Here is a 10,137-nt window from a genome sequence, read left to right as displayed (position 1 = left end):
GTAGGTTATTTCAGTATGTTTGTTGTTCGTGTAAAATAGCCAATGTCATCTAATTAGTTGTTAGCCAGCCAGCTAATGTTAGCCCAGTTAGCCATGCTGGCCTCTGTAGTATTTGTACTCACACTCAGCCAGCCTTGCCAATTAATTCTGTGGTCCGGACCAAGACTGAATACCGTTTAAAACATTATGTTTCTTTTTTTAATCATCGCCGGTCATTTGATGAAAATGTAAATCATTTCATAATGAAATAAATGAACTGCACTTTACTGAATATTACACTTACTGGACAAACTGGAAAAATCTGCTTTGCTTTTGCACTGTAAGCACAATAAAGAGGGTCTTTATTACACCTATGTTTAGAGAAAGTTCTTCTTCTGTCTTTTTGGCCCTCACACTAGACGCTATGTTTGGCGGACATCAAATGCACATCACCACAACACACCATCCCCATCAAGAAACATGGTGCTGAGGGGATGCTTATCCAAATATGCCTGCCATGCTGTCAGATTTGCAACCAGAGACTGCCTTTTTTCTCTTTGACATTAAAAATGATTAAATAAAAAAGCAATAAAAGGGAAAACATTAAAGGGGGTGAATACTTTTACTGCATACTGTCTTGTTCAGTGCAAGTGCCACTTTATTTTATTTTACATTAAATTTTGGTTCAAAAAGACAATACGATTGTACAAGCCTGTTATTACAGTCAACTACTTATGCAATGAAAAGGAGTGTTCCTAACTACTACAAGAAGTGAATGCATAAGTTGTTACTTAACATGAATAATAATGTCACGCTCAAAGCCCAGACAATCAGTCAACACTTCCTATGAAGAAAAAAATTTTGACACCTGAGAATCTATTTCCTTCAACGTCAGTCAATTGTTCTGTGCCATGACACATGACCTGACAGATGGTTATCAACATAAACATAGCAATGCATGAAACCAAAAGCTGTCAGTTAACATTGTAGTTACATCTAGTTTCTAAAAAGTTTGAGGAACAGGGAGCATGGGTCATTATTGGGGTTTTGTTTTGTTTTGTTTTGTAATCACTACCTTACATTAATATTAGATTTGTGAGAATACAGAAAAGTACTGTGTCAGGTTGAAAAGGATATTCGAATAATAGGACAACTTTAGCTTGCTAAATTTGACGCTGTACTGTCTCTTGCTGCAGCATCTCAGCTAGAAGGTAACCTCAGCTACACTTCTGGACATGACATTACCATACAGTTACTGATAATACTACACTGCGGGCAGTACTGTCTGACTGGATTGGATTCATTCTCATTTTTGTCTGGTATCCAGTCCATCATATTTTGCTGATGTCTCCAGCCCTCACAGTGATCATGTTATGTTGATTTCATAATGATAGTTTCTAGTGAGTTTGAGTTTTGTGCTTTCTTCCTGCTTAACCACACCTTGCTCAAATCACCCATGAAATGCCAGATTTAGAGGGTGTGTTAGAGTAAGGAAATCTGTAAACTGTGCTGGACTCCAGCTCTCGGTTAATCACTCTTACTGTGGAGAACAAATCTTAAATCTCAAAAACAAAGTTTAAAAAATTAAAAAATAGTTGCTTGATGTGCACATACATTTTTGTTACATGTTTATTTATTTGTATGTATTTTATTTAGTCAACCATTTATTTAGTAATGCCATTAATGTCATGATGTCATAACATGATTTGTTTGTTTTCATTGGAGTTTAGAGAAGCTTAAGCATTTTATCATGTCAATGTTTATGGCCTGTCAGGACTGTAATCAGTCCAACACAACCCTTCACTCATCTGATGCTGTAAGGGGTGGCTCTAGGGCAAGGCCTCCCCCTGCCACCAGGGGGAGACCCCGAGTCACCCCAGCCTGTAATTAAGCCCAATTCCCTACACCTGGGCAGTAGGCTATATAGGCACACAGATCCAGTTGCCCCACTGCTGGATCTTTTGACTCTGGTGGTGTGTGTGTCTGTGTGTCAGTCAGTGGTTTTCGAGTGGAAGGCTGAGTGTGTGTCACTCCCGAGTCTGTTTTCCTGTGTCTGTGTGTGTGTGCGTGTAGCACACATACACTCGTGTAGCAGAGGAAGGCAGGAGTGTCTGTCTTCCCTGGTGTGTGTGTGTGTGTGTGTGTTTCCCATTTTATTTAGCGTTAGACGCGACGTCTCCTTATTTATTAAATCCACCCCTTTACGTTTCTTTTGTTAGCAGGACAGGTCCAACAAAGCATTAAAATGTGCTCTGCTCTATATCTTTGCTGTCCAATGAAAAACATGTATCTCCAAAATAGTGACTTTAGAGGTGAAGAAAAAAAAAGCTTAACTTTAAATGAAAGTCAATGTAAAAAGATTTTATTGCAAGTAAAAAAAAAATTGTGAGCATTTCTATTGGTCCATTCATACAAAATTATTCACACAGTGTACTGAGAAGATACAGGGCTCAAATGATGACGAAAACTAAAAATGGACAATGTTTTTTTTTTTATTAGACACAGTTTTCTCCTATTTCAGAGTAATAGATAATGACACATACTGCAGTGGTAGTGTAAAAATGATGGTAAGAATAAAAAATATGAAAAATGAAAGTACTTCAGTAAAGTTGTATTTGGGCATTTTCCTTGCCAAATGACATATTCCGCACCAAGAGCCCTTCGAGCTTCAAGTACAGCTTGGCTTGACCGGCCATCCCTCAAAATCCAGGGAAGACCAGCGTCCAGGCATTTGTCTGTCCTGGCAAGTGGTGGAACGAGCTTCCCCTGGGTGTCCAAACGGCAGAGTCGCTGGCTGTCTTCAAACGCAGACTAAAGAGACTCCTCTTCTGAGAGTACTTGGGTGAATAGCAGAGTGGTCACCTTATTGACTTGTGTTTAGTAGTGTCTAAACGTACAGGATCTTTGAATTTTTTGTCTATTCAAACTAGCTGAGGTTTTTTTGGGGTAAATAGGAAAGCACTTTTGCAAGTTGCTCTGGAGAAGAGTGTCTGCTAAATGCCTTAAATGTATTTTTGTTATTTTATGAAGAAAAAAGAAGTAAACACATTTGCTGCAAACACATTTCAGTACAAAAGCAGTAACTAGATCATGTTAGATTCACTTAAACAAAAAAGTAGTAATAGTGGCAGGGCCAGTTGTAAAGTCATTAGATATATCTTGTTAAGACTGATTAGGCAAGTTAGACAATATCATTAGGACATATCAGCTGACGTAAATTCCAGAGTGACCATTAGGTTTTTCAAACCTAATAGTCAACAACTATGGGCTAAGTCTCTCTAGGTCTGATCAAAGATGTGCCAAAGATATCAAACCTATACAGGTAGGAAGGTTTAGCTGGTAGTGCTCTGTTCAGCTGATATGATCTGCAAGGAACTGACACCACAAAGAAACCTTAGCTGTGACCTCATCACAAAGGTCGATGTCTAAAGTATACAAAACCAAATGTAGGAAAGCAAGAGACATCTCAACTCTTTAGCTACAATCACTCTTGTCTGGAGAAAAAAAAAAACTAAAGATTTATTTGCACAGCACTTTTTACAACAGTCTTTGTCACGAAGCAGATTTCCAGGAATCCAGTAATAGGAACAGAGATAAACAAAACATAAAGACCCCCTATAAACAAGCCAAAGACGGCAGTGGCAAGAAAAAAAACTCACAAGTGGGACCCATTCTCTTATGGTCAAAACTACTTATAATTTATTGATAAAACCTCACCATATCACCACATGCACAAGTGTGCTGATGTAATAATAGTAGTGATGGTAGGAATAATAAGAGTACTGATTATGGTTATTATTATTAATAATAATAATAATAATAATAATAATAATAATAGCAGTTAGAGTCTGTGCTAACTTTATTTTAGTCAGTAATGGAGGGCGGGCAACTAGTCTGTACATCTAGCTGTAAAACTACAAATGACATATACTTTATTAATGTCCGACACTAACTATATGCACTACTTTTGTCACATGGTTTGTGGTTTGTGTGACCCGATTTTGTTTATCAAAGTGTCCTCGGGTAGATTCCAGAACACATTCCCAAACACTTGATTTAACCTGTCATGCAGACACACCTTTAAATAGGCTAACACCTTACACACACATATTCACTACAGGTTTGATTATGCCCTTTAATGAACTACATTGGTGAAAGTCATCAGTAAATTTGACTTCATCTGTGAAAGTCACCAGTATTTTCTGAGATCTGCAGGGTTTGTTTTCTTTAAACTGACTTTGTGTTTCAGTACTAAAGGACACAAAAGCAAACAATTTGCTTTTTCCTGTTTACCTACAGTACTAGTAAAGATGTGCATGATGTACAATCTTTGCATTTTTTTCTAATATTACATTTATATTTTGGCTTATTTTTTCAAAATAAAGTGTCTTTATTTGGGACTTTTGATAAAGGTTAAGCATCGTTTCCTCGGTAGCTGGGTTATGACTTGAGATTTTCATGGTATGATTAGTGAAGCACAAAAAGTTGTTTAAAGTTAAATGAAAAAATATTCCATATGTGCGTATTTAATTTAATATATATTACAAGCATTTTTCTTTACCTCAAGATTTTACACTTACACTGCCTTACATTACTAATTTCAGGAAGTGGAGGTCTCAGTTTCCTCCCACACATACCCAACAGGTGGGCCCAAAAAAGGGGTCCATCTCATAACACATCGGGCCCATGGCTTTCCTGTTACGTCTATTTTTGAGGGTAGGGTCTTCTGTCACGGTGGTGTAAGCTTACGGGTAACAAATTTATTCAACCCCTATCGAAAATTACTAAACCAATCAAACAAAACCAATTGAAATATCCAAACATATAACTCAACTAATAGAACAAGTGGTTTCACCAAACGCAACACAAAATTACACTTTTAATCAGGACTGCAGAGTTATGCAACCCCTTCTTGACAACCATTTTTAGTAGTTAGTAGAGCACCCTTCTGCTGCTTTGACCAGCTGCTAATGTGAAGCACAGCCAGACACCAGCTTCTGGCAGCGTTTCTGAGGAATCTTGGCCTCCAGTTCACTGATATTCTTGGGTTTGCTGCTGCAACCGCCTTCGTCAGATCCCACCAGAGATTTCCTATGGGGTTCAAGTAAGACGACTGTGACGACCACTCTAGAAACCTCCAGGACTTCTTCTAAAACCAAGCCTCGGTGGACTTTGAGGTTTGCCTGGGATCACTGACCTGTGGAAGGTTCAATGACGCCCAAGCTTTAGCTTCCTCACAGCAGGCACAACATTTTCTCCTAGGATTTCCTGATCCTTGATTGAATCAGTCTTGCAAAGAAAATATTTTTATCTACAACACACCAATTCAATTCACGCACCAATACACTCAACACAAAAGCACAGAATGATGTTCATTACAATTACAGAACAATGTTTGCTTTTTTTTTTTTAACTCTTTTTCTATTCTTTTTATCAGAATCAGAATCACAGTCTCTTCATTTGGCCAAGTATGTTAAAAGGAATTTTACTTGGTGAGAGCAACACAAGTATGACATGTAAACCCAAGAGAGAAAAGTACACAAAAAGTAAATAGAATAAGGAATATTAATTAAAAAAGTACTAAAAGTAATAAAGAGCCGAGGGAGCTAAGAGAGATGTAAAAGAGATGTAGTACTCTCTACTACGGGTATGAACACTACATCCATATGTAGCCTAAGTTGGCATATATATTTACAAATGATTATGTACAGACAGTTATAGATGATATATAAACATTTACAGTAAATGAACATTTGCACAGCTGTGCAATTAATCATAGTGCAAATGCAACATGTTATTATGTTATTCACTCTGCTGTCATTAAAGAAAGGTACTGTTAGCTACATGGGCATGTAGTCCATCCAGACAGAGGTTTGTGAGTCTCAGGTTGTGATGTCAGTCCTTATGATGGGTGAAGTGATGTGCCAAGTTTCACTTGTATATTTTAGGCTTTACAGGTTGACTTTCTCTTGCTAATTACTAATGCTACTACAGTACTACTGTCTTATGAAGTGCAAATGACTGCCTCTATCACAATGAATTCACCTACCGGTTTCTGCACTTCCATCTGTCTTTATTGCAGGACATAGTATACTGTGTGTTACATTATGTGTGCTTTTTTTTTAAAGAGGCAAATATTCAGTGTTTTTGCATTAATTGGTACTGGTACTAAATAATAAATCTTAAAACAGTCTCTGAACAGTACTTTCGTTTCCCTTCAGGATTGATATCTGGTGTATTCAAGTCTATTCTATGTTACAATGGTCATATGACTACTGTTATTACTATATATGCACATATATTACACAGACAGTACCATGCAGAGGTTTTAGGCCCCTAATTATTGACTATTGGTCACAAGTTTTAGAACACCCTTTTTTCAGTACTCCACTGGCAGTGCAGCATGGCCCAGGCAAGCCTATTTTTCTTTCTCCCTGCCATTCCACCTGTCAAACCTGCAGCTCCAAGGCTTCTCTTCATAGTTGAAACTGAGACATGGTCCAGTTTTAAGCCTCTTCACTTCCAAGAGCCTTTTGATGGTACGGGATCCTGTACTTACAACACTCTGGCTTTATTTGTAATTCATGTAAAGGAAAGAACTTCACTTGTAAAAGTTATAATGGTCTGGATCTGTGATTCTTTACTCTCTAACTGACCTTTCTACACATTATGATAGCAATCCAAATATGCAGAGTCTAAATAGTGTTGTGGAGAGTGTAGTAACACTGTGAGTTTTATTGTCAAATCTTTTTCTCACTGGACTTTTAGGTTACACACTAAGGCATATTATTATTATATTATTATGTAGTAACTACAGGGACTTCTGTACAAACTGGTGGGACTATTTTTTGTGCATAGAAGGTTGTAATAACACTTTCGACCGGCCAGCCCGCCGTTTAAGGGGTTAACTGGACCTGAAGTTTTTTGTTTGTTTGTTTGTTTGTAGAAATTTGCATTAGAACAGATTCAGGTAAACAGTAAAGTAAATAAAGTAAAAAGTAGCAAGAATTTCTCATGCTGAAGAAAGTAGTGAGATCTTGTGAGCTAGAATAAAGAACACAGGTTGGTTCCAGGTTTGGATCTGTTCAATTTCATCAGCAGCTTACCTGATTTAATATACTGGTTTACCAAACCATGTGTTGGATGAGCACTCACAGTGAGGTAAAACCATGACTTGTTGTATGAATGTTATTAGTATTTATTCCACTGTAAGAGTTATACTGAGGAAATAAACATTTACTGCCCAGATATGGTGCTTTTTCATTATAATTGTCACAGGGGGTTCAAACTGTGCAATATTGCATGCAATTACAAAGAAAAATAAGAAACAAAGGATTGACAGTAAAGGGTGCTGTTGTTTGTTCCTGGCAACAAGGTATTTCTTTGTTTGAAAAACCAGATTTGCAAGGTGGCAGTGAACCAGCCCCAGATTCCATTTATAGACATGTTTTGTCATCATGTGTCTACACCTGCCCTCATATCTGCATGTATTCCATCTAAATACATGCAGATGTGAGGGCATCTAATGCACAGACGTACACTGTAATGCTCTGGCTACAAATCAGCAGGATGAGGGTTGCTCAGTTTGTGCTTCTTCTGCTGGTCCTGGTGAGAGAAGCAAACCAGTCAGGTAAAGAGAAACTTCTTCAGGTCTAATTCTGTCTAAATAAATGCAGGGCTACAGTTAACATACAAATCCAATTTTCAATCTAATCTAATGTCATTCAGTCTTTTAAATTGCGGTCTCACTAGTTTCCATTTTAGACTTCAGTAAACATGCAATGTTGCAATGAACAGGAAAAAATTCAAGTTAGACATTATATGAGACAATCTAAGTTTTGCTTTTTTTCTTCACTGGATACAAGAATCTGCAGTTACTGTACAATATTAAGGGTGGTTTACATAAAATAGAATGTATGAAAGCAGAAAATGGGCCTGAGTGTATTATTGCTTCGTTTGTGTTTTTTTTTTTGTTTTGTTTTGTTTTTTTGATGCAGTCTGTTTGGCATTGTCTTTCTGGTGTGGTGGAGCTGGGGACCCAGCACTCTCCTCCAAGTGTGCCCGGCAATACCACACTGGCTGAAGCTCAAAAAGAGGTGGTGACTGGCATTGCATGTATCGAAGGAGACATGTAAAGTCCTTACCCTCCTAATGTATATTGCTAGTGCTAGAGGGAGCTACAAATTGGCAGTATCAAATTTGTAGAAAAAGGGAAAGACTGGAGGAGCAAATACATACAGTCTGATTCAATATCATTTTAAAAGTGAATAATGGTTCATGGTTTAATCATAACAATTTGGTATTTGGTATAATTGTTCTTGTTATTTTGCTGTGGTAATTATTGTTATTTTGCTGTTATAGTGACCACTGGGGACCCCACAGCAAACAACACAGACATCAGCACAATACCTCCACAGGATTCTCCAGGTAATTGTAAGAAAGACCACATTTGTTATAACTTAATTACAAATATATGTTCAGAAAGTAAAGTTTTGCACGTATGTATGTTATATATATATATATATATATATATATATATATATATATATATATATATATATATATATATATCGTACATGCAGTCAATAAAATTAAACAAAGAAACTAAACCCCGCGTTGAACATGAGATCTACTGTCCTACTGAGTAAAATGGATAGACTCCCCCTTTTAAAAATAAATTAATAAATAAAATGATTTATCTTTTGTTTATCATTTATAACTACCTTAAAAAGTGCATAAGAAGTATGCATGTTTTATTCAGAATGACTGAGCTGAAAAAGAGCCAGCAATGCCAGCAGGGCTCTTTTTTGCTATAATAGTGGCTACATGGGAGCCCATAGTAAATCTCACAGACAGCAACTCAACACATCCAGAGGCAGTTTCAGAAAATTACACGAGAACTCATATCAACACCTGTTTAATAACATGGATCATACCATTTTTATTAGAACTAGATGTTGAAGTTTCAACACTTTATATCAGTCAGTTCCAGTGAATACAACATAACGTGTCACAGGATCTGAGCATCAGTGCTCCTTCACAAAAATCTTAATGTTGAATCCTTTTGCTATAGGGATTTAGAATTAAAGGCCACAAACTCTAAAGCAGCATGCTCCTGAATTACATAATCATTTCAGGTGAATAATGATTGCTTATTGATGTGTTAATCAAACTTGTATTTCTCAGTAGTTTCGTAGTAATAACAGTAGTTACGCCACCATATACACTGAAAGCTTTGTCACCTACTCTGCAGCAATCACATGCACAAATCTGACTTCAGAACATCAATGTGCATTTGTATTTTTGTATTTTACCAGCAACTACACCAAACATCACCTTTAGCACTCTACAAGCACCCATTAACCCTCCCATGGATACTTCATCAACACTTACTGACTCAACAACGGAGACCACAAAAAGCCTAACTACAACTTTTGAATCAACAATGTTTACTACAACGTGTATGCTACAATGTATGCAAACCCAGTTAACCCAATCACCTTCTACATCTACAACTGATAACACAACAAGCCCAACTTCAACATCTACCAACTCAAGAACAGAGGCCACGTCCATCCCAACTCCAACACCTACCAACTTAACAACAGGGATTACAACAAGCCCAACTCCGGTACCTACCAACTCAACTACAGGGATTACAACAGTCCCAACTCCAACACCTACCAACTCAACTACAGGGATTACAACAGTCCCAACTCCAACACCTACCAACTCAACTACTGGGATTACAACAGTCCCAACTCCAACACCTACCAACTCAACTACAGGGATTACAACAGTCCCAACTCCAACACCTACCAACTCAACTACAGGGATTACAACAGTCCCAACTCCAACACCTACCAACCCAACTACAGGGATCACAACAGGCCCAACTCCAACACCTACCAACTCAACTACAGGGATTATAACAGTCCCAACTCCAACACCTACCAATTTAACAACAGGGATTACAACAAGCCCAACTCTGGTACCTACCAACTCAACTACAGGGATTACAACAGTCCCAACTCCAACACCTACCAACTCAACTACAGGGATTATAACAGTCCCAACTCCAACACCTACCAATTTAACAACAGGGATTACAACAAGCCCAACTCCGGTACCTACCAACTCAACTACAGGGATTACAAC

Source organism: Salminus brasiliensis, chromosome 23 (assembly GCF_030463535.1).
Source record: "Salminus brasiliensis chromosome 23, fSalBra1.hap2, whole genome shotgun sequence".
In the NCBI taxonomy this organism is placed as follows: Eukaryota; Metazoa; Chordata; class Actinopteri; order Characiformes; family Bryconidae; genus Salminus; species Salminus brasiliensis.
Note: the sequence above shows the minus strand (reverse complement) of the source record.